Below are 22391 nucleotides of genomic sequence, written 5' to 3'. Positions count from 1 at the left end.
CCACAGTGAATGACAGAGTCACTGGACCAGACAGTCCCTCATATGTAGGAGTCTCCAGAGGAATCCTGGTTTGGGGAGATCCCTGAATCTTGTGGCCTATAGCTGATAAATGGCCTCCTGTAATACAGAGCGCATGTAGGTTTGAGCAAGTGGTTGAGAGATGGAGGTGCAGTGTCAGATACCACACCCCAGCTCGGCAGCTCATCTTCACAGTAGTTGCTGCACTCTTGGCTCACAGCAACTAAAGTCCATAGAGGAAAGTCTAGAATGCTATGTTGGGGGAAGGTTAGAGATGTAATAGATTTGAGATGCTCCTATTAATAACTGCTTCTTCCCTTGTCTGTGCTGAACGACATGACCTGGTAACACTCATCTCTGGGTGGATGTGCATGTACCAGAGGATGTCACAGTCACATGATATTTTGCACTTAAATAGCATCTTTCTTCTGAGGATCTCAAAGCTCTTGACGTTCCTTAGGAGAACTGTTGTCCAGACAGAAATATGTACATTTTTAGTGAAAGGGTTAACAATGGCTGAGTTTGTTTGTTGGTGGTAACTTCATGTTCACTGCAGGTTCATTTAATTGGTTTTTGACTTTATTGACTGGGTAACAAGAAACAATTCCTGCCTGTATTGTGTTTTAAACCGTCACCCCATCCACCCAGCCCTCATTGCTTAGGGAACAATGGCTGTTTGGAGACTGCACAAGTATTGGGGATGATGTTGCAGAGAGAGAGAGAGGTTTTCATGTCAGTGTCACATTGCTATGTGCAGCAAGGATCCTCATCATGCCAGGATCTGATGAAAGCATGGTCTAATACTTTCATCTGAGACCCTCAAATTTCATGTGACTTTCCTAAAGTCATACAGTGAACCTGTTCCAAAGATGGCAATAGAACCCTGGTGTCCCGACTCCCTTGTCTCTTCCAGGAGAAGCTGTTTTCACTTCCTGGGAAGGATCTCACCCTTTACATAGTCTTATATGTAGTCAGACTTGTACAAAATTCTTTAATACTTTGTGCTGTATATTAATGATAAAAACTGACCAATTCTGCTGACATGAAGGTGCATTTTAAATATTCTTGTATGTGTGTATACATAAATATTCTTTTAGTTTTGTCAAGGAGAAGGATTTGGCTGGGAAGCTTGTTGTGCTTGGTTAGGTTGGGATTGACAAAGAAGTGATGTTCTCTACACTGACCTTAAACTAACCACGGGGACTTAGCCTCTGCAGCATTTCTTGGAGGCTTTCTGTTAGACTTCTTGCCTCTTTGGGCTAGTCTGCACTACAAAGGCTTTGCCTCTGTAGCTGTACGAGCAAAGCCCCCTACTGGAGACACAGCATATGCCAGCAAAATGAGCTCTTTTGCCAGTACACTTAGCCCCCCCCCCTTCCCAAACGAAAAGCTATTGCCAACACAAGGACTTTTTTGCAGTTATAAGCCTGCGTCTACACTGGATTTTTTGCCAGCATAGCTACATTGCTTAGGGGGTTGATTTTTTCCACCCTCCAACATGGCTATGCCAGCAAAACTTATCATCAACCTCACTCATCGACTGCAAAGTGGTGTTTGTGATATGGGATTGAGAAAGCTGGTTCCATTCCTTCTCAGTCTATATCCTACCTCTAAGTGACCTTTCTGCTTTCTGGTCTACTGCAATCATTGCAGCACAAAATGCCCCTGATTTCTGTATTTTCTCCATATAGCCATGAAGGATAGAGAGCTATGGTGAGCATCCATTCTGTCTCCTCACCCAGCGCTTTGTCTGGAGCTTGTTTCTACATTTCTATCCTATCTTTCCACAGCAGCTTGCTGAGAGGCTTGGCTGAGGTAGAGATCTGGCACACCACGGAGATGATAATTAATCATCTCTGACATTCATTTACAGGTTGGCCTCACCAGTTTTAGGAATAGCCAGGCTTAAGCGCACCATCACTTTCTTTTCTGAATCTAACTCCATTCACAATATTCATGAGCTGTAGGACAATTACAGGAGGTGGAGAATGAGGTATGGGATGCCATTGGTATAAATTTACTCTCTCTGATGCTCTCCTGCCTTTCTCCATATGAAGTTATTAACACCTGTGCAAAATGAGTGTAAAATGATTCCATTCTGATTTGGTAGCATTTTCACTCAATGTCACCCAGGTGCTGTTAACAGTTCAAGGTGCAAGCCAGTGGAGAGCCAAGCCCACATTACACACTTTGCCCTCTCTGCAGCTGAAGTACTGCCTCCGGCAGCATGCATTCAACTTTACTGAGCCTGCAGCTTCATTCTGGACCTGTCTGTGCTTGGAGAATCTCCGTCCCCTTTCCTTGGAGGATTTGGGGAGCAGTTTATTCACATGATAGAGGTGGTATCCTCTTCTAAACAAGGGACTAGTAATAGAATCATAGGATCATTATAGTGAGAAATGAAAAATACCTATTCAATCACAGAGTCTATTTCCCTGCCATAGTGAAATATAGTTCATTTATAAGGGGATGTGTCAGATATTAAGCTGAGCTTTACACATGAGTAAACCACTTGACCATCACCATCTGTGAGCAAAATAAGACCCATCTCATACACTAAGCAAAGTCTTGTAACAAAACATGTTTTTTCCATAGATTGCTAAGAGATATACTGATGTCACATGGAATAATCCTCAAGAACTATATAGTTAAGCCATGGGAAACAGTGGTAACTACATGATAGATAGTTACACTACCCAGTTACACCTGTATTAATGCAGCCCTGTAAATAACTTGTATCATCACTGTAAGATCTTCTCTGCCTTCGCCTTTCTTTTCTTCTGTCTTTATCCATATTTGCAATTTCCCACTCTTCTCGTACAAGCCTGACCTGTATCAACTGGATGCATGAGTTATAAGGTTCTTTGACATGTTCCATTATTCCCTTTATCTCCATTCTCCTCACTACTTCTTCATTGTTTATAAGTAAGGGGATAGAAACTCTACAAGCACTGCTAACTGTGGATGGTTCAAGTGCTCCCTCTGGAGCCCATCAAGGCCTTGATCAGTTAGGAAGGATCACTGATCAGTGTCAGAAAACCTGATCCTCCTCTCCTCTTATTGCTGGACCTATAGATCTTCGCACATCAGCACCCACACTCTTACACACCAGTGTGTACCCAGGCATGCATGCACATATACTAATCCCTTGGGCTTGTCTTAGGTAACAAGTGAAATTCATTTAGTGCGCTCAGCTTCATCCTCTCTGGGTGTTTGATGTTTGTCATCCCATCAACCCAAAGCTGGCACAGCTATCCTGAGTGTCTGCTCAAGCCCTGTCGCCACCCGTGGAGTTATTTACAAAGAAGTGTTATGATGATAACTCAGTAATGTTTCCAGTCACCATGGTTTCAGTAGTGCAGTTCTCATGCATTTTCCTGGGGAATCTCTAAACTACCCACGCCACTGGATATCTCTTAACTACCCAAGTTGACAGAGATGTAAAGGGGTGAGATGAGGGACTGGAGAAGAGTAGAGAATTCTTAAGCAACGAGAACCTAGGTAACCTATTCAATTGATAATAGGAATCACTTGCAGCACTCAGATGTCACAAGAATAACATGGCTGTGTTACCCGAGCCAGTCAGGATTGTGTTGCACTGGCAGAACTGTGTAGAGGCTAGAACTGCAAAAGGATTAAAGTGAATCTGTGGAGCCAGCACTGAAGCAACAGGAATATTGCAGATCAGGTTTTGAGATGCATTGGCAGCACTGCATGGGGGAAGCTTGCAAAGGTATGTGTTCCATCCTACGGACTGGATTACCTCTCCCTCTGGAAATACCCACAGAAGAGTCCCAGGGAAAGAAAATGTCTGTGAGGATCTCCTGGCAGGGTTTCACTCAAGTCATTCTGTGGGAGGAGATGGGATTTGCTCCACTACAGTGCAATGAGATGTGGTTCTTCTCCCAAGCCCAGAGGTCTGCTTGGGGTGCAGGACCATCCTTGTGAAGGCCCTCTCGCTCTATGTTGGCTGTAGAACTCCCAGCACCCACTGCCTCTGTGGTTCCAGTGGCTATCAGGGCTTCCTCGGATTCAGATGCCCTAAGCTCCTTGTTAAAAGGGGGTTGCTCAGTGTGGAGGACTCTGCAAAAAAGACAGTATAGCCTGGCATGGCAGAAATGGGGTGAGTGCCATGGGGCTGGCTGACTGACCCTCCCCCTTTCACACAGGGCAGGGGAAGCCTTCATGTGGCAGGCCCTTTCCATGCTCAGATCTAGGGCACAGGAGCTGTGCCTCTGTTTGGCTCTAACCAGCAGTACCAGACTGACATTCATAAGCACCAAAATTCAAATTAAACAACACAAACCATTCTTCCCCTACAGGCTGCAAACTCATTGCTCCCCTGGGCAGGGATGCATTACATCACATGCAATTGCTCTTAACTATCTGTTCCCTGACACATGCCTCTCAAAGTGCATGTGTTCCCCTTCCTCTTGTCCCCCTACCTAGGGACAAGCTGCATCGGGGGAGTGATAGCAGCAAATGAATGGGGCTGCGGAGGGAGGAAATGATATAGGGAGAGAGTGAAAACAAGTGCTGGGGCCTTCCTCCTCCTCCACCACTGCTAGCTGTTGAAGTGGATTTACATCATAATCTCAAACTAAAGCCAAGTAGACTCTGGAATCAGTAGAAAGTGAAGTGCTTTCCCTAATCGAATCACACGCTGGTGTCACTTGTGAAGCTCTGCAAAGCAGAAAGAACTCTAGAGCCACTGAACCGCAAACACCGCCCCCTCCCCTTTATCAGCTTGTTCCTTTATTTTCCATGCCTCTCTCGGGCTCCTTTTTGGCCATGAGCAAGCTTTTTTGTGGGGGAGGGCATAGGAATGCCATGTTAGAGACTTTCCTCATGCTCCATGTCCTTCCCTCTTCTGTGCTTCCACTCCTTGCCCGCCCCATGACCACTCGCTCACCGGTAGCTGAGGGAAAGGGAGAGGTTGAAAATGCCCCATTGGCTGCATTGCAGTCCCTTACTATTGTTCCTTCTGGGACAGGGCACCTCCTTTACCTTCTGTTTTTAGCACATCCTGTGAAGCAATGGGCCTGAGTTTGATCATGCACCAGGGTAAAGCATAAGAGAAATTAGGCCCCATGGGTGCTGGGGAGCGAACAGGGTTGCAGCTTTCAGGAAATATAAATGATGTTTTTGCTAATCCATCATGCTCTGCTGCCCCTAGTTTAATACATGATGGTGCCTCGCTCCATCAGGGACTTCGGCACAATCCTGTGCAGTGCTGAGTGTCTCTCAGGATCAGTTCCTGATCGAGGAGATGAACTCACTGTTCTAAAGGGCCTTTTTCAGCTCAGTCTTCTATTCTTCCTCTCATCTTCTCCTGTCACTCACCCAGTCATTTCCAGGCATCTCCAACCGTTGCACAGAATGAGCTTGCTCCTGCCACGTGTCCACCAGTGAAGATGGTTTGTTAACAGTCAGTTTGGAGGTAAGAAGCAGATAGAATGGGATCTAGGAGTGGTACATGACCTGCACCAGCCATGGACCGATCATGGGTCCCCAAACAGGACCCAGAATGGGGTTTCTATACTGCATGGCAGAAGGCCTGATTCTCTAGTGCCCTATGGCTCCTTTGCTCTATTTGGGAATGCAGAGCAATCATAACCCCAGTTTAAATGGTCCCAAAAGGATTCTTTCAACACTGGAATCCTGAAGTGATGAAGAACTGCTGTTGTAGTTCCTATGGCACTCTCCTTCCAAGCCCCCAGTTCAGGGGATGTTTCCAGGTAAAGCTGGGAGGGTATGGATGGGGCATCCCTATCCTGAGCCCTGGGGACTATGGTTAGGTGGGCGCAGCACATTCCTGGAGTCAGCTATAAGCCACTTTTGCCCCCCTGGCCTCTTTCCCATGGACTTGTTCTGAGAGCCTCTCAATTAGTGCGGGGAATCTGGGCCAAAGTCTCCCTGTTGATTTAGATGGGTCAGCTGACTGCATCTTGTAATGAGAGTGCTTTGCCTGCCACCACTGCTGGCATGAGGTTCAGCTGTCATGTAAGGCTGCCATGTAGAGAAGCCTCCATGTGGGAATTGGGGAGATAGATGAATCAGCCATGTTCTGGAGACAGCAACACCCAGGTACTTGGGATGAGAGAGTAGTTAAGTCTCCAGGCTCTGTCACTGCTCAGCCTCTCTGCTGAGGCTGTTAATAAGGATACCTATTGCATTGGTTTATGTGACACAGACACCTATCTACCAGGACTGGACTGATATACCAGCTAACTCATGTCACACAGGCCTTAGCGCTGTACTTAGGAAAATGAGTCTCACTGATTTCCTCCTTCCTCAGGCCATTTCTTCACTCTCATCTTCTCTGTTCAAGGAAGGGCAGGGTAATAAACTTAAGAAAACCAGTCATCCCAGCAAGTGTCCATCCCACACACAAGCTCTGTGGCTTCTCAACAACAATAAACAGCATCATTTCATCAGGTCTGGCAATGGCTGACATGGCTAAAGAGGGGATGTGAGGATAGAAAATTGCCTGAAACTGGCTGTCCTGCCTTTCCACCAGCTCCCTTTTCAGTCTGGTTTGAAAGCAGGAGACCACCATGTGCCTCCAGCTCCTGTCCCATCAATCAGCCAAGGGTATAATTCCACTCCTATAGCCAGTTCCCTGACAGCAGCACAGCTATGGGAAAGAAGAGGAGGGGGAGGTGTTGCTACCACCTGACAACTGCAACACAGAGGGGAAAAAATCGCTAATACTTGAACGTCATTGTATTTATTTTGTGTTTGGATTTGTCAGTACCATCCTTCTTATAACTCATCTCTACAAAAAACAAAAGCCACTTCAGCATTTATCAAACCCTGGAGACTGAAATCCCCTAGCTCCTGAGCAGAGATAGCAAAGGCAGTGACAGGGTAAGCCTCCTCACATGGGTCAATCAATGAGCCTTCAACCTATCCTGGAGCCGCCACTTTTAGGTGTGAAAGGTGCAAAGTTCCCAGGACCATTCAGTCCTTGGCTTTTCTGCTAAAACTGCAGATAAGGGTGCAAATGATTTTGCAACGTGGACAACTAGGAATTAAGAACTGGAATGAGAGCACAAAAACATTTTGCACTGGCCACCAAACAACCACCAGCTAGTAACACTGCCTGGTCACTACTGACCTGGCTTGAACCCATTCCCATTTTTGTGACACCATTCCCCCTTGCTAAAATAATACATTACCAAAAAGGGGGAAAATTACTTGTTGTCAGGCTTGGCCCTGGAAAGTTCAATGAATGCTTCACACTGCCCCCCAACCCTACCATTCATCATGCAGACTTTTAACATATTTCCTCATTAACCTTCCAAGCATAGCTGTGAAACACACACACCGGAGAGCCATTTCCAAGCATAGCTGTGAGACATGCAAACACCTTTCCAACTACCATAACATTTCAAACCACTGGCTTGAGTTTATTCCACCACAGCTGACACAAGTACAGTTGCTCCTTTCACACTGCATCTATTGGGGGAGTGGATGACTAGGGGACATGGTAGCAGGATAATGGAGCTTTTCATGTTCTAGTTGACTGGTGTGAGCCTGGCTCCGGTTGGTGGTGAGCTAAAGTTGTTGCCATTTAATGTATGCAGTGTCCTTGTAGCTGTGTTGGTCCCAAGATATCAGGCAGATCAATTGCTTTGGTGAAATGAATTGTGGGATTCAGTCCACAAATGGATACCTCTCCATATCACAACTGTCACAAATCGCAACCAGCACCCTAGCTGGCAGCCTCAGCAGAGGCCAAAGAAAAAATGGCATAAAAACCTGTGCTATCTTCTCACCTGAGAAGGTGGCTCCCCCAAGTCAGGCATCAGTCACATTGGCAGGGCAATGGATTGACCTAGTGTTGCTCATGCTGTATTTGTTCTTAATGAATAGAGGACTTTGGAATCCAGAGCTTTCCTCTTGTCAGCTTTTCCCCAGCGCTACAATTCATCCTCAGAAAAAAGGGAGAAAAACAAGCCAGTTATTTTTGTAAGGGAAGCCACAACCTGGGGAATGAGTTGCTGTGGAATTATTTCCATTATCCAGGCAATCTCCAGCATAGCTTGTGTACAGGAGTTCTTGGTTTGTCCTTTTTCATATACTGTATCCAGCATTATCGATATCTCTGCCTCACATTCCCTTTTTCTCTGAGTTAATTTCTCTATATTTCTTTTAACTCTGGGTTAATTTCTTTGTATTCCTTCACCTTACAAATGCCTAATTAGATTGGAGTGACTGTCAGATTTCAGAGTGTAGTTACAGATAATGTATGCAAATTGTCTTGAAGTCCTGACAGATTTCAGAGTAGCAGCCGTATTAGTCTGTATCCGGAAAAAGAAAAGGAGGACTTGTGGCACCTTAGAGACTAACCAATTTATTTGAGCATAGGCTGTAGCCCACGAAAGCTTATGGTCAAATAAATTTGTTAGTTAGTCTCTAAGGTGCCACAAGTCCTCCTTTTCTTTTTGAAGTCCTGAGAAGCCCTGAAACAGAATGAGCAAAGGCCTCCAGCTAACCCAATACACACCTGTTAAAGGGTCTTTTCAGCTGACCAAGGCTGAAAAGAACAAGCATGCTGTTATCTGCCTGTGAACCAGCTGCATCTTGAATTGATAAATTGGGTTAAGGCAAGGAAACTGCCATAAAGAAGCAATGGTTTAAAAGAGAAATGAAAAGGTATCTTTTTTTTTTAATTCTCTCTCCATTATAATTCTATCTGTTTCCTAAACATACTTACCAGACCTTTCCTGGTGTCTCAGGGCACTTGTTGCTGCTCAGACTTAATTTTCAGTAGGGAAGGTTAGATGTGGTAATGTAGCAGTCTAGCAGCTGATAAGTATTTCCAAGTGATTGCTGATCCTGGAAGGCAGGATGTGATGTGTATGTGTATGCCCCTGTGCACTTAAGTACATATGGCAAATCACTCTTGCAGTTAGGATGGGAGAAGATAAACTAATTTCTTCTTTAGGGATGCAGTGGTGTGATCACCTAACTGGGGTTGGGAAAGAACCTTCATGGTAAAAATGACCTTCATGGAAGACTGAGTAAAACTTTGCTTCTCCTACAGGTTATGCCTTGGAGTTTTCTTTTTCTTCTATAATTTATATTATTATTTTGATTTTTAAAATAATACTGTAAATGCAGATAGCCCTTTACAATAGCTAACATATGTGGAATAAGGAACAAAATAGCTGACTCCAATAACTTACAGTCTAAAGGCACAGTGCAATATAATGGAGCACCACAAAGTGTCATGTGGTCTTTATAATGTGCGTGCATGACAGGAGAGATGGGATTTCGGATATTTTTGGAAGGAGGAAAGATAAGATGCATTAAATAGGACTGTTCCAAGTGTATTTGTTTGTATGAAAGAAGGAACAAACTCAGAAGTGGGGAAAGGAAGCAGTCAGAAGAGAAGGTTGGCTGGACCATAGCGAGAGAGGAGGAGTACAAGGGAAGATGAGGTTGGAGTTGTAGGCGGGGATTAAGTTAGGGAGCCCTATGTGGAATAAAATATGGACTGAGTGAAGAGAGTCAAGAAGACAGGTTCAAATAGTGGAAGAAAATAATCTTGGCAGTGGTGTTTTGGATAGAATGGTGGGGAGACAAAGAGAGATCAGGGAGGAGGCAGAGAAGGAGGTTACGTCAGCTGATACTAGTCCATAAGAGGAAGACCCAGTATAAGATGTGGAGTGAATAGCAGATCTCAGGTGGCAGTGAGCAAAGCCAGAGAAGCCCCAGGGTGACCGAGACAATATTTTAAAGGAGGTTATATGTTTTCCTCATTAGAGGGGTGTGCTCAGTAAAGAAATCTGACTGATGAATGCTGGTAAAATCCAGTTGGCAAACGCCAGGACCTGGAAGACACCTGTGATACTTTTTGGGGCACCCAGGGCTGTGAGACACCTTGTTTGTTGCCACCTGGCTCTAGCGTGATGGGGTCTTGCCTGTGCCAGCTGAGTGTTAGCTCCCTAGCATAACCAACCTTTCAGCCATTCAACCTCTCTCTTCTGGGCTACAGCCAGCCCAGCCTTTGCCCTGCAGGTTGGCAATAGATATACCCCAACCCCTGAGTCCCTTCAAAATGTCCTCGTGTAGTATCCAGCCCCTGATAACTGGACAGCCACAGAAATCCCATATCCTTCATTCCCAAAGGAACAGCATACCCCAGTTTTCCCTTAGCCCACTGCTTCTGTATCACACAAAGCACTTGAGTTCAATTACAGTAAAACAAAAGGAGATTGATTTAAGAAAGACTAGAGAGGTTCAATAAGAAATACATGAGTGGTGGAAACAAATAGCTATATATGAAACAAAATAATAAAATGTGAACTAGGGCCTACACTTATTAATAGCTTCCTTTTCTATCGAATAAAGTAGATTCTTACCCCAAAGTTCAGTCTTTTGCACCACTTGCTAGTCCCAAGGAGCGAGGACCCATCCGATGAAGTGAGCTGTAGCTCACAAAAGCTTATGCTCAAATAAATTTGTTAGTCTCTAAGGTGCCACAAGTACTCCTTTTCTTTTTGCGAATACAGACTAACAGGGCTGCTACTCTGAAACCAGTCTTTCATGAAGCACCCCCGCTCATCAAGGAACTTCCTCAGTGAATGCTGAATCAATGCATATGGTCTTTTTCCATACTGAATCAGTCTTTTGTCTTTATTCACAGACAGGGCCATCCCCTGTCTGCTATAATGCTCCTTTTCACTTCCAAGGGGTGTTGATTATTGTAGTTTGTCTTTGATGGTTTTCCGTTGATTTTTCTGGGTTGGTCCAAAGGTAGACAATTGAGCAATACATTATATAATTGGCTAGCCAGAGAAGGGTGACAACTCCCTCCTGCTTGAATGGGCTAGCATGGAGATTTAGGATTCCCTGGTGACTCAATCTCATTCCAAGACCATAGGGTTTTTTCAATATAATTTTCAATATAGTTATACTTGCCTTAAATATCACCTGTACACACATCTCACAATGATTATGATGAGTATCAATAAGTTACAAGCTTTCAGTAGAGACCTTGCATGCTACCCTTTGTAGATCAATACCATGAAAGCACCCTATTAGGTGTAGTGAGTTTGTCAGGTCAGAGGCAGGAATTGCTTATAAAGAGCAGTGAAACCTTTGCCAGTTGACACCAATGGGCCTCTGTGTCACAACACCTTCCATCATTCAGTCCCTAGTGGGGGGTGAGCATCAAATCCATGCTCAGCTTTCCTGTTATACTGAAATGTTTCATGATAGTCCACCCGACTGAGCCTCATTGCCTCAGATACAAGTGGTGGGGGTGAAGTGGAGGGATTTGTGTTCTCTCCTTGTTTGAGCTCATAGTCCCCAATAACATGTGTAGAAGTCACAGATACAGTAAGGGCAGAATAAGGCTCCTCAGTTTAGATAATATTTGTGTTTTCAGTGGGTTATGGACTAACCAGCAGGATATAATTCTGGCTTCTGACCTGCTGCCACGAGGCCTGAGGCCAACTCTGCTTCCAGAAGAGAAATGCAGCACACCATTTCTGAAAAAGTAAAGGCCATAAGAAATTGTTGGTCAGGGAATTGCTTTGCTCATTAAGCTTCCTCCTTTAAGCAGTCCTGTATCTCCTCCTGTGCTACAAGGCTATTTCTGCTACCTGAAACTGACTCTCATTCCATTTAATACCATCCTCTTGGCCAAGTCCTAGTCCCATGGAAGGCAATGGGAGTGTTGGCAGTGGTTTCAAAGGGACCAGGATTTGGCCCTTTATGCAAAATGCTTGCAGAAATAGATGTTATGTGTAACCAATAATTTCCTCCTTTTCCATCTCCCCTGGAATCGGCTTTGAAGTAGGTGGGTTTCATTTCTTTTTACACAAAATGCTCACTGTTTCAACACTCTCTGAGTGAGGACAGTGAGGATTTGGGCCTCAGTCACCATAGCAGCTCAGCTGTGAGGTGCTTCGGCTAGGCATGGAAGTCAAAGTCCTCTTCTGCACTGAGAAGCACAGTCCTGGGGTTGGTGAGGGTGGGGCTGGAAGTTGCAGTGGGGAGAGTTACTTCAAGTGGGAGGGGCCACCTCTCACGGTGTGCTATGCAGAAACAATCCATCACATGGATTTTCCTTGTTTCTGCTGATAGCTGATTCCTGCACAAACTACTGCTAGTGGCAAGAGTCTTGTGTGATGTGTTGTGTGAGACAGGCTAGTCCCCAGATTGATAGAGCTAGCCCCTAGTCAGGGGCCAGGAACCACAACCAGTATGGCCTCAAGCAGCATAGTACTGGCAAGAGTTCAGGAATGCACTGTAGGAAGAGAGGCCCTGAGTACAATTGTGCAGGAACCCCACATCCTATTTCTGTGGATAGACATGTTGCCCACGGGGTTGAGTGTACTCTTCATCCACCGTTGCCCTTAACAGAACCGGCAGAATATGTTCATGCCTAAAGTTGCTAAACTAGTCCCTCCTGTCTGCAGCTCTTGGGAGACAAAGCCCTATGCAATCCAGTGCATATTCTGACTGGATATCACAGAGGACACTTTGAAGGGACTCAGGGGTTGGGGATACGTACATAGTTCCACTACCTAGCCCCACCTCAGCCTGAGCAGCCGTCAGAGTGAAAGTCCTTCTAAGCCCCTATATAGTCCTGGTCTGGAGCAAGCTCAATCACTCTGTGAGGATGCTGCATGCACAGTTTGGTCAGCACTAGGAGCTGTGAGAGGCTCTAGCACAGAGATGGGCAAACTGCAGCCTACAGGCCACATCCAGCCAGCTGAACCGTCCTGCCAGGCTCCTGAGCTCCCAGCTGGTCCCCGGTCCCTCCCCTTGTCCCCCCTGCCCCGCAGCACCTGCCCACCTCCCAGGCTTTCCAATAAGCCTGTCCAGCTGCTCTGAGCGGCCTGGTAAGGGGGCGGGGGGGGGGTTCGATAAGGGACAGGAGGTCCCGGGGGGAAGTCAGGGGACAGGGAACGGGGGGGTTGGACGGGGGTGGGATCCTGGGGGTTTGGGAGGGAAAGGGAGCGGGGGGGTTGGACAGGGGGTGGGGTCCTGGGGGAGCAGTTAGGGATGGGGATCCCGGGAGGTCAGGGGACAAGGAGTGGGGGGGTTGGATGGGTCGGGTGTCCCGGGGGGCCTGTCAGGTGGCAGGGGTGTGGATAGAGGATGGGGCAATCAGGGGAAAGGGAGCAGGGGGGTTGGATAGGGTGGGGTCCCGGGGGGGTGGTTAGGGGCGGGGGGTCCTGGGAGGGAGCGGTCAGGGGACAAGGAGCGGAGGGGTTGGATGGGTTGGGGGTTCTGAGGGGAGCAGTTAGGTGGTGGGAAGTGGGAGGGGATGGGGTCCAGACTGTTTGCGGAGGGACAGCCTTCCCAACCCGGCCCTCCATACCGCTTCGCAACCCCGATGTGGCCTTCGGGCCAAAAACTTTGCCCACCCCTGCTCATTGAGGGCAGAATCTCTGGAGATATCAGTTGTCAAGCTCTAGTAAGTCTCTACTGAGCATGTGCAAACTGTGTTGTTGTTGTTTTCAAAATCTTATAAATTTAGCTAAATTTGTGTGGATTATCATGGGGAGAGCAAAAGGCACATCCCTCACACAAAAGTCACCCCCTCCCTAATTTCAGGTTGCTACTCCAAAGCATGAGAGTATTTCAGAGAAAAGGGGACAAGAATTTTTTTTACATAGGCAACAACTTATTTGTTCCTAGTCCTTCGCTTAGAAATGGATGAATCATTTTCAGCTGGAAAAAAAAATTAGCAGACACCCAGAATAAAAAAAATTAAATCCAAACAGTTAAAGTTTGGTTAAGTTATAAACAACTGAAAACAAGGTCTTAGAATGGGAAGTGTCAGGCAACCTTAATAATAGGAGGTGCTTCCAGCCCCACTGGTAATACTAGACCTGGGAATTTACATGGTGACACTTACACGTTGTGTGTGTGTGTGCTTGTTTATCTGTTTTTGCTTATCTGAAATGTTTTTGCAGCCTGGATGTTCAAACTTGGATTCTTGACATAAAATTAATAGACCATTGTTTCTAATCCACTAGTACTGCATCATTCATGATAAAACGATGTATACAGAGAGAACACATAGGAACGGCCATACTGAGTCAGACCAATGGTCCATCTTGTTCAGTATTCTGTCTTCTGACGGTGGCTGGTGTCAGATGCTTCAGATGGAATGAACAGAACAGGGCAATTATCAAATGCTCCATCCCCTGTCATCCAGTCCCAGCTTCTGGCAGTCAGAAGCTTTGGCACCCCCAGAACATGGGGTTGCATCCCTGACCATCTTGGCTAATAGCTATTGGTAGACCTATTCTCCATTAGCTTATCTTATTCTTGTTTGAACCCAGTTATACTTTTAGCATTCACAACATGACCTGGCAATGAGTTCCACAGGTTGACTGTGTATTGTTTGAAAAAGTATTTCCTTATGTTTGTTTTAAACCTGCTGTCTATTAATTCAGTGACCCCTGGTTCATGTGTTATGTGAACAGATAAACAACATTTCTTTATTCAATGACACCATACCATTCATGATTTTACAGACTTCTATCATATCCCCCCTTAGTCATCGCTTTCTAAATTGAACAGTCCTTTCTAATCTCTCCTCATATGGAAGCTGTTCCATACCCCTAATTATTTTCTCACCCTTCGCTGTATCTTTTCCAATTCTAATATATCTTTTTTCAGATGGGATGACCAGAACTGTGTGCAGTATTCAAAGTGTGGACATACCATGAGTTTATATAGTGGCATTATGATATTCTCTGTCTTATTATCTATCCCTGTCCTAATGGTTCCTAACATTCTGTTACCTTTTTTGATTGCTGCTGCACCTTGAGCAGATGTTTTCAGTGAACTATCCACAATGACTCCAAAATCTCTTTCTTTAGTGGGAGCAGCTAATTTAGACCCCATCATTTTGTATATATCATTTGGGATTATGTTTTCCAATGTGCATTGCTTTGCACTTATCAACATTGAATTTCATCTGCCATTTTGTTGCCCAGTCACCCAGTTTTGTAAAATCCCTTCATAACTCTTTGCAATCAAATTCGTACTTAAGTATCTTGAATTATTTTGCATCAGCTGCAAACTTTGCTACCTCATTATTACCCCTTTTACCAGATCATTTATGAATATGTTGAACAGCATTGGTCCCAGTACAGATCCTTAGGAACCCTGCTATTCATCTCTTTCTACTGTAAAAACTGACCATTTATTCCTACCCTTTGTTTCCTGTCTTTTCACCAGTTACTGATCCATGAGAAGACCTTTCCTCTTATCCCATGACTGCTTACTTTGCATAAGCATAGGTACCGACTCCATGGTTGATAGGCGCCGACTTCCCCGCTTTTTTCTGGGTGTTAGACACCCTCCCTCACCCCTGGCCCTGCCCCCATTCCACCCCTTCCATGAGGCCACACCTCCTACCCCGCCCCCATTCCAACCCCTTCCCCAAAGTCCCCGCCCCAACTCCATCCCCTCCCTGCTCCTATTCCAACCCCTTCCCCAAATCTCCACCCCGGCCTCGCCTCTTCCCCATCTCCTCCCCGGAGCGTGCCATGTTCCTGCTCCTCCCCACTCCTGGAGCTTTTTAATGCTGCCAAACAGCTGTTTGGCAGCAGCCTGGCAGGAAGTGCTGGGAGGTAGGTGGAGGAGCAGGACGCGGTGTGCTCAGGGGGGAGGTGGATGAGGAGTGGGGTGGGGGGGAGGGGAGCTTGGCTTCCAGTGGATGCAGAGCACCACCATTTTTTCCCTATGGGTGTTCCAGCCCTGGAGTACCCATAGGGAAAAAATGGTGGATGCAGAGCACCCACCGGCAACCCCCCTATTAGCTCGCCTCCGCCCCCACAGCGCCTTCCACCTACTGGCGGGCCCTACAGAACAGCGCCTCCCTCTCCCTCCCTGCACTTCCTGCCCACCGCAATCAGCTGTTTCACAGCCTACAGGAGGCTGGGAGGGAGGGGAAGGGAGCGAGGACATGGGGATCGAGCAGGGTGGGAAGAGGTGGGGCATGGGTGGGGCCTTGGGGGGAAGGGGTGGAGTTGGGGCAGGGCCTGAGGTAGAGCCAGGGATCAAGCACCCCCCGGCACTTTGAAAAGTTAGCACCTGTGTGCCTAAGGCTATATCTACACTATAGCTTATGTCAGCAAAATGTATGTCACTCAGGGGTGTGAATATTCCACCCCCCAAGCAACATAAATTTCGCTGACATAAGCATTCGTGTGGACAGCACTATGTCGGTGGCAGAGCTTCTCCCACTGACATAGCTTCTGCTGCTCACAGAAGTGGGTTTTTTATGCCAATGGGAGAGCTGCCTCCTGTCAGTATAGAGCATCTTCACCAGATGTGCTGCAGTGGTGCAGCTGTATTGGTACAGCTGCCCCGCTACAGCGCAGTATGTATAGACATGGCCTAAGAGCCTTTGGTGAGGGACCTTGTCAAAGGCTTTCTGAAAGACCACCTACACTATGTTCACTGGATCCCCCCCGCCCAGATGTTTGTTGATCCCTCTCAAAGCATTCTAATAGATTGGTGAGGCATGATTTCCCTTTACAAAAGCCATGTTGGCTTTTTCCCAATATATTGTGTCCATCTATGTGTCTCATAATTCTATACTTTACTATAGTTTCAACCAATTTGCCTGGTACTGAAGTTAGGCTTACTGGCCTGTAATTGCCAGGATCAGGTCTGGAGCCTATTTTAAAAAATCAGCATTATATAAGCTATCCTCCAGTCATCCAGTACAGAGGCTAATTTAAGCAATAGGTTACATGCCACAATTAGTAGTTCTGCAATTTTATATTTTGAGTTCCTTCAGAATTCTTGGATGAATACCTTCTCGGCCTGGTGACTTATTACTGTTACAGATATGCTTCCTTTTCAGCCTCCAGCTGCTGCATTTGTCTTTGGTGAGGAGCTTTCTCCCTTTCCTTGGCTGTTTTTCCAGTTCAGGCAAAGCTTGCTTCTCCGTTACTTGGATATCAGCCAGTTTTGCTTCATTTTCAAGCCTCTTTTCATCGGCTTGCATCTGCAGATGAATAGCTTCTGTTGTTGCCTTATGTTCTCATGTCAGACCATGGTCATTGATCTTTAACCTTTAAAACTCTCAATATCAAATTTAGATTCTGAAATCTGTGGGGTTCTGATCCAAAGCCCAATTGATCTGGTTCTGTGGATCTTGTCCTGACTACACCAGTTTGACCTTGCCTAGTGTGGGTCACAGCTGAGAATGCCGAATTCAGGACAGACTGATAAAAAACAGGCAATCAGTCCCCAGTACTGGTGATTATACTAACTTTGGAGTTCACCAAGCCAATAACAAAAGTGACCTCCTGTATCATCACACTGGTTAGCAAGAAGCTAAAAACACAGTCCCTTCCAGCCCAAGTGCATGGAAAGTTACTGGCAAAAGATGGAGTCTTAGATCACATGTCCTTATCACATGTCCTTACTGAATCATGGGGCAGTCATTGCCTCAGTGGTCTCTGAAATGTCTCCAGGAGGGCTCACTGAGCGAGCTGCTATCAAGTAGGCTGGCTAGTTTAGATGCATATCTGTCCTGGGGCATCACCCAAGAAAATAACATGTTTGAGATACAAGCAAGTAGCCAATATTCATTACTTCTGATACAATGATGATACATGGATTCAAATGGCATAATCATACTTAACAGATTATAACTTTTCCATTGATACCTTACATGTCATACCTTTTACAAGACTTATTGCAATTTTGTGGTGACTCTATTAGTGTACCTAGTTATCTTCCTTTTTATACAGCATCACAGTTAGTTTTTGTCTTTTGCTAGTTGCTCTTCACATTCTTTTTTGGCCTGCCTAATTATACTTTTACCCCCGATTTGTCAGAGTTTATGCTCCTTTCTAGTTTTCTCTGTAGGATACAACTTCCAGTATTTAAAGGATGACTTTTTGCCTCTAACTGCCTCTTTTACTCTCCTGTTTAGCCATGGTCGTATTTTTTGGTCCTCTTACATTTTTTTTTAATTGGGATATACATATAGATTGAGTCTCTATTATCATGTTTCATTTCCATGCAGCTTGCAAGCATTTCATTCTCATGATTGTTCCTTTTAATTTCTGTTTAACTAGCTTCCTCATTTTTGTGTAGATCTCCTTTTTGAAGTTAAATGCTACTGTGTTGCAATTCTTTGAGGTATTTATCTCCCCTACAAGAATGTTAAATTGAATTATATCCTGGTTGCTATTACTGAGTGGTTCAGCTATATTCACCTCTTGGAGCAGATCCTATGTTCCACTTAGGACTAAATCAAGAATTGTCTCTCCTCCTATGGGTTCCAGGACTAGCTGCTCCAAGAATCAGTTATTAATGGTGTCTAGAAATTTTATCTCAGCATCCCATCTGGAGATGACATGTACCCAGTCAATATGTGGATAGTTGAAATGCCCCATTATAATTGAGTTTTCTGTTTGTGTAGCCTCTCTAATCTCCCTGAGCATTTCCCAATCACTGTCACCATCCTGGTTAGGTGGATGATAGTATATTTCTACTGGTCTACTCTTGTTATTCAAGCATGGAATTTCTACCAATAGAGATTCTACGTACAATTTGACTCATTTCACATTTTTACTATATTTAACTCTATGCTTTCTTTCACATATATAGTGCTACTCCCCCACCAGCACAACCTACTCTGTCATTCCTATATATTTTGTACCCATGTCCCATTAATTAGCAACGTTGGACCAAGTTTCTGCGATGCCTGTTACATCAACATCCTCATTTAATACCAGGCACTTCAGTTCACCCATCTTAGTGTTTAGACTTCTAGCATTTGTATACAAGTATTCACAAAATTTGTCAATATTTAGTTGTCTGCCTTTATGAGATGTAATTGAATGAGATTCTTTTTTGTTTTACTGTTTCTCTTCAAAAACAACGAGGAGTCCTTGTGGCACCTTAGAGACTAACAAATTTATTTTGGCATAAGCTTTCGAGAGCTATAACCCACTTCATCAGATGCATGGAGTGGAAAATACACTAGGCAGGTATAAATACACAGCACATGAAAAGATGGGAGTTGCCTTACCAAGTGGGGTCAGTGCTAATGAGGCCAATTCAATTCGGGTGGATGTGGCCCATTTCCAATAATTGACAAGAAGGGGTGAACATCAACAGAGGGAAATTTACTTTTTGTAGTGCTAACGAGGCCAATTCAATCATGGTAGATGTGGCCCATTCTCAACAGTTGACAAGAAGGTGTGAGTATCAACAGAGGGGAAATTATTTTTTGCAGTGACCCAGCCACTCCCAGTCTTTATTCAGGTCTAATTTAATGGTGTCAAGTTTGCAAATTAATTCTGGTTCTGTAGTTTCTTGTTGAAGTCTGTTTTTGTTGAAGAATTGCCACTTTTAACTCTGTTATTGAGTGTCCAGGGAGATCAAAGTGTTCTCCTACTGGTTTTTGAATGTTACAGTTCTTGATGTCTGATCTGTGTCCATTTATTCATTTGTGTAGAGACTGTTTGGTTTGTCCAATGTACATGGCAGAGAGGCATTGCTGGTACACGATGCCATATATCACATTGGTAGATGTGCAAGTGAATGAGCCCCTGGTGGTGTGGCTGATATGGTTAGGTACTATGATGGTGTCTCTTGAATAGATATGTGGATATGTTTCTCCTCAGTTCCTACCCATACTTAATCAACTTCTATCCTCTCTTTTTTACTAGGATATAAAGAATCCCCTTTCATAAATCCTCCCCTAAGGGATGTCTCTGTCCAAACCATGTGCTCCTTCACATCTGTTGGTTTCCCTACAGTTCTTAGTTTAAAAACTACTCTGTGACCTTTTTAATTTTACATGCCAGCAATCTGGCTCCATTTCAGTTTAGGTGGAGCCTATGCTTCCTATACAGGATCCTCCTTTCCCAAAAGGTTCTTTGGTTCCTAATAAACCTAAATCCCTCCTCCAAACAGCATTGTCTCATCAACCTATTGAGATCATCCAGTTCTGCCAGTCTAACTGTCCCTGCAGGTGGAAGTGGAAGCATTTCAGAGACATGGAGGGCTTGGACTTTAATCTCTTATCTAGCAGCTTAAATTTGGCCTCTGGTAGGACCTTTCTCCTACCTTTCCTTATGTTATTGGTACCTCCATGTACCACCACCTCTGGCTTCTCCCCAGCACTGCACATAAATCTATCTAGATGTCTTGAAAGGGCCACAACCTTCAGACCCAGAAAACAATTCACCATGTCGTTCTGCCTGTCATCACAAATTATATGCCTAATAATCTATATAATCACAAACTATATTCCTAATAATTGGGTTTCCCTCCCACAGAGAGGTATCCTTAGTGTGAGAGGATACCATCACATCATCTGGGAGGAACCATGGGATCATTTCCTCCACTGCAGCTTGATGTTGTCCTTCCCCGAGACTTTCATACTCCTCAATAGCAAATTTCAGAGTAGCAGCCGTGTTAGTCTGTATTCGCAAAAAGAAAAGGAGTACTTGTGGCACCTTAGAGACTAACAAATTTATTAGAGCATAAGCTTTCGTGAGCTACAGCTCACTTCAGTAGCAGCCGTGTTAGTCTGTATTCGCAAAAAGAAAAGGAGTACTTGTGGCACCTTAGAGACTAACAAATTTATTAGAGCATAAGCTTTCGTGAGCTACAGCTCACTTCATCGGATCCGATGAAGTGAGCTGTAGCTCACGAAAGCTTATGCTCTAATAAATTTGTTAGTCTCTAAGGTGCCACAAGTACTCCTTTTCTTTTTGCGAATACAGACTAACACGGCTGCTACTCTGAAACCTCTATCTGGAGTATACACTGCAGTGGTTAAAGTTGCAGAGCTCCCCCTGGTGCTGATTTTTTACTATTGCAGAACAGCAAGTAGGAAGGGGAGTTTTTTAATCCAGCTGTTCTTACTGCTTTTGAGGTTCTTACTTAAATAAACAACTGCCATGTCTTTTAGCTGAGACCAGCCCAAACTGAAATGGTGCAGCGCAGAGAAACAACAGAACTGCTGGCACCAGCCGCTCCATCGATCATTCAGGTCCATCATTGTTTTCTGTGATTCATTAATAACTGTGGCAGGAAAAAACCCAGTGGAAACTGAGAGCTGTTTCCTCTTCATTTTACTTTGCAACAGAGCAAAGCTTTAAAATTACAAGCCAAAACTTGTCACTAGCGTTAGCGTACGCTAACTTATGGGTCCAATAAGGTCTGCAGTAATATCCCATTAAGCTTCTCACTCCGCATCCAGTTATGAACGGGATCCACCCGGCTTGTCTGCGTGTTGGGGGGGGGGGGGGACAGCTGCCTCTTCTCACACAGCATTTAAAAACCCAATCCCCATTTCACAGTCCCCGTGGCGATGTTGTAAGGATATCGCCCGCAATGTACGGAACCAAGTTAGTTGCTTTAACAATCTGGAGGGGAGGAGAAGGTCAAAATAACGGGGGGGGGGAGGGAGGGACCGTGGCTCTGCAATAAATACGCCCAGTTTATCATTAATTATTATTATTCATTTCGAAATCAGGACAGAAATGCGTGGGCTGTGTTAAGCCACGGCGAAGGTTTCTCATTTGAGAAGGCGGCACACCCCCACCGTGCAGCTGAGCGCTCCGCTTCTCCCGAGCAAGTTTGACCGGTCAGATCTTTCTTTCTTTCCCCTTAAGTTTCCGGCTGGCAAGCCCAGTCTGCGCGGGTCCCGTGGAGTAAGTAAATAAGGGAAAAGAGCCAGGTACAGCGCTCGCCGCGTCCTCAGTCCCAATAACCAGCCGGACACAAGGGCGAAAGCTGACCCTGGGATCCCCCGGGACTGCTCGGTGTAATTGCTGCCTGCTGCACGAGTGCCCCTCTGGCGCAACTCTTCAGAAAGTTTGGGGAGGCAACGTGCTCCGAGCAAGTGGGGGGTTGCAATGAGGGCAGGGGGGTCTGGTATTAGGGGTCGTTTCTCTGCCTGCCCCTCCCCCCCCCCAATGATGGCTTGCGCTCGTGGGCTGTATGTGTTACGCTCCCCGTTTCAGCGAAACTCCCCCTGAACCAACAGGCAGCTAAAGATATTCGCCCCCGAGCAAGCCGCCGGCTCGCGTCCCCGGTCTGGCGCAGGCACGAGCTCTAGAGAGCCCGTTGCTCCGGGGAGGTGGAGGTGACTGAAACTGTACAAGTTGCAAGTAACTGGCGAGCTTCTTCGTTCGGCACTAGAGCGACACCAAGGGCAGGCATCGAACCGCTGATAACCCAGGCGCCTTCCCCGCCCTGCAGAATCGTGCAGGCCAAAGGGAAACGTGGCTATCGAATCTGCCTGAGCGGGAGGCGGGCCAGGGCGTGTGGGGACTGTACAGAGAGCGGCCCTGATTCTCCTGCCACTTTCTACACGGCTGGAAATTGCAGAATCAGGCCAACTCCGG

At 45.6% G+C, this 22391-nt stretch overlaps 1 protein-coding gene and 1 long non-coding RNA gene across 2 annotated transcripts in view; one reads left to right on the top strand and one right to left on the bottom strand.

Moving 5' to 3' along the window:
• Nucleotides 1-6732: 6732 nt before the first annotated feature.
• On the bottom strand, nt 6733-8822 carry LOC119859203. Its single transcript, XR_005294139.1, has 2 exons — nt 8741-8822; nt 6733-7955 (listed from the first exon to the last, which is right to left on the bottom strand). It is a non-coding gene; the product is annotated as an uncharacterized LOC119859203 (long non-coding RNA).
• A 12710-nt stretch (nt 8823-21532) lies between these two features.
• Nucleotides 21533-22391, top strand: part of UNC5B (unc-5 netrin receptor B) — a 163766-nt gene continuing 162907 nt past the window's right edge. The window contains exon 1 of the mRNA XM_043518733.1: nt 21533-21628. The gene's annotated coding sequence lies outside the window, so the exon portion shown is untranslated. The remainder of the gene's footprint in view (nt 21629-22391) is intronic.

This window comes from Dermochelys coriacea, chromosome 7, assembly GCF_009764565.3.
Source record: "Dermochelys coriacea isolate rDerCor1 chromosome 7, rDerCor1.pri.v4, whole genome shotgun sequence".
NCBI classification, from domain to species: Eukaryota; Metazoa; Chordata; order Testudines; family Dermochelyidae; genus Dermochelys; species Dermochelys coriacea.
This window is presented reverse-complemented; position numbering and strand designations above follow the sequence as displayed.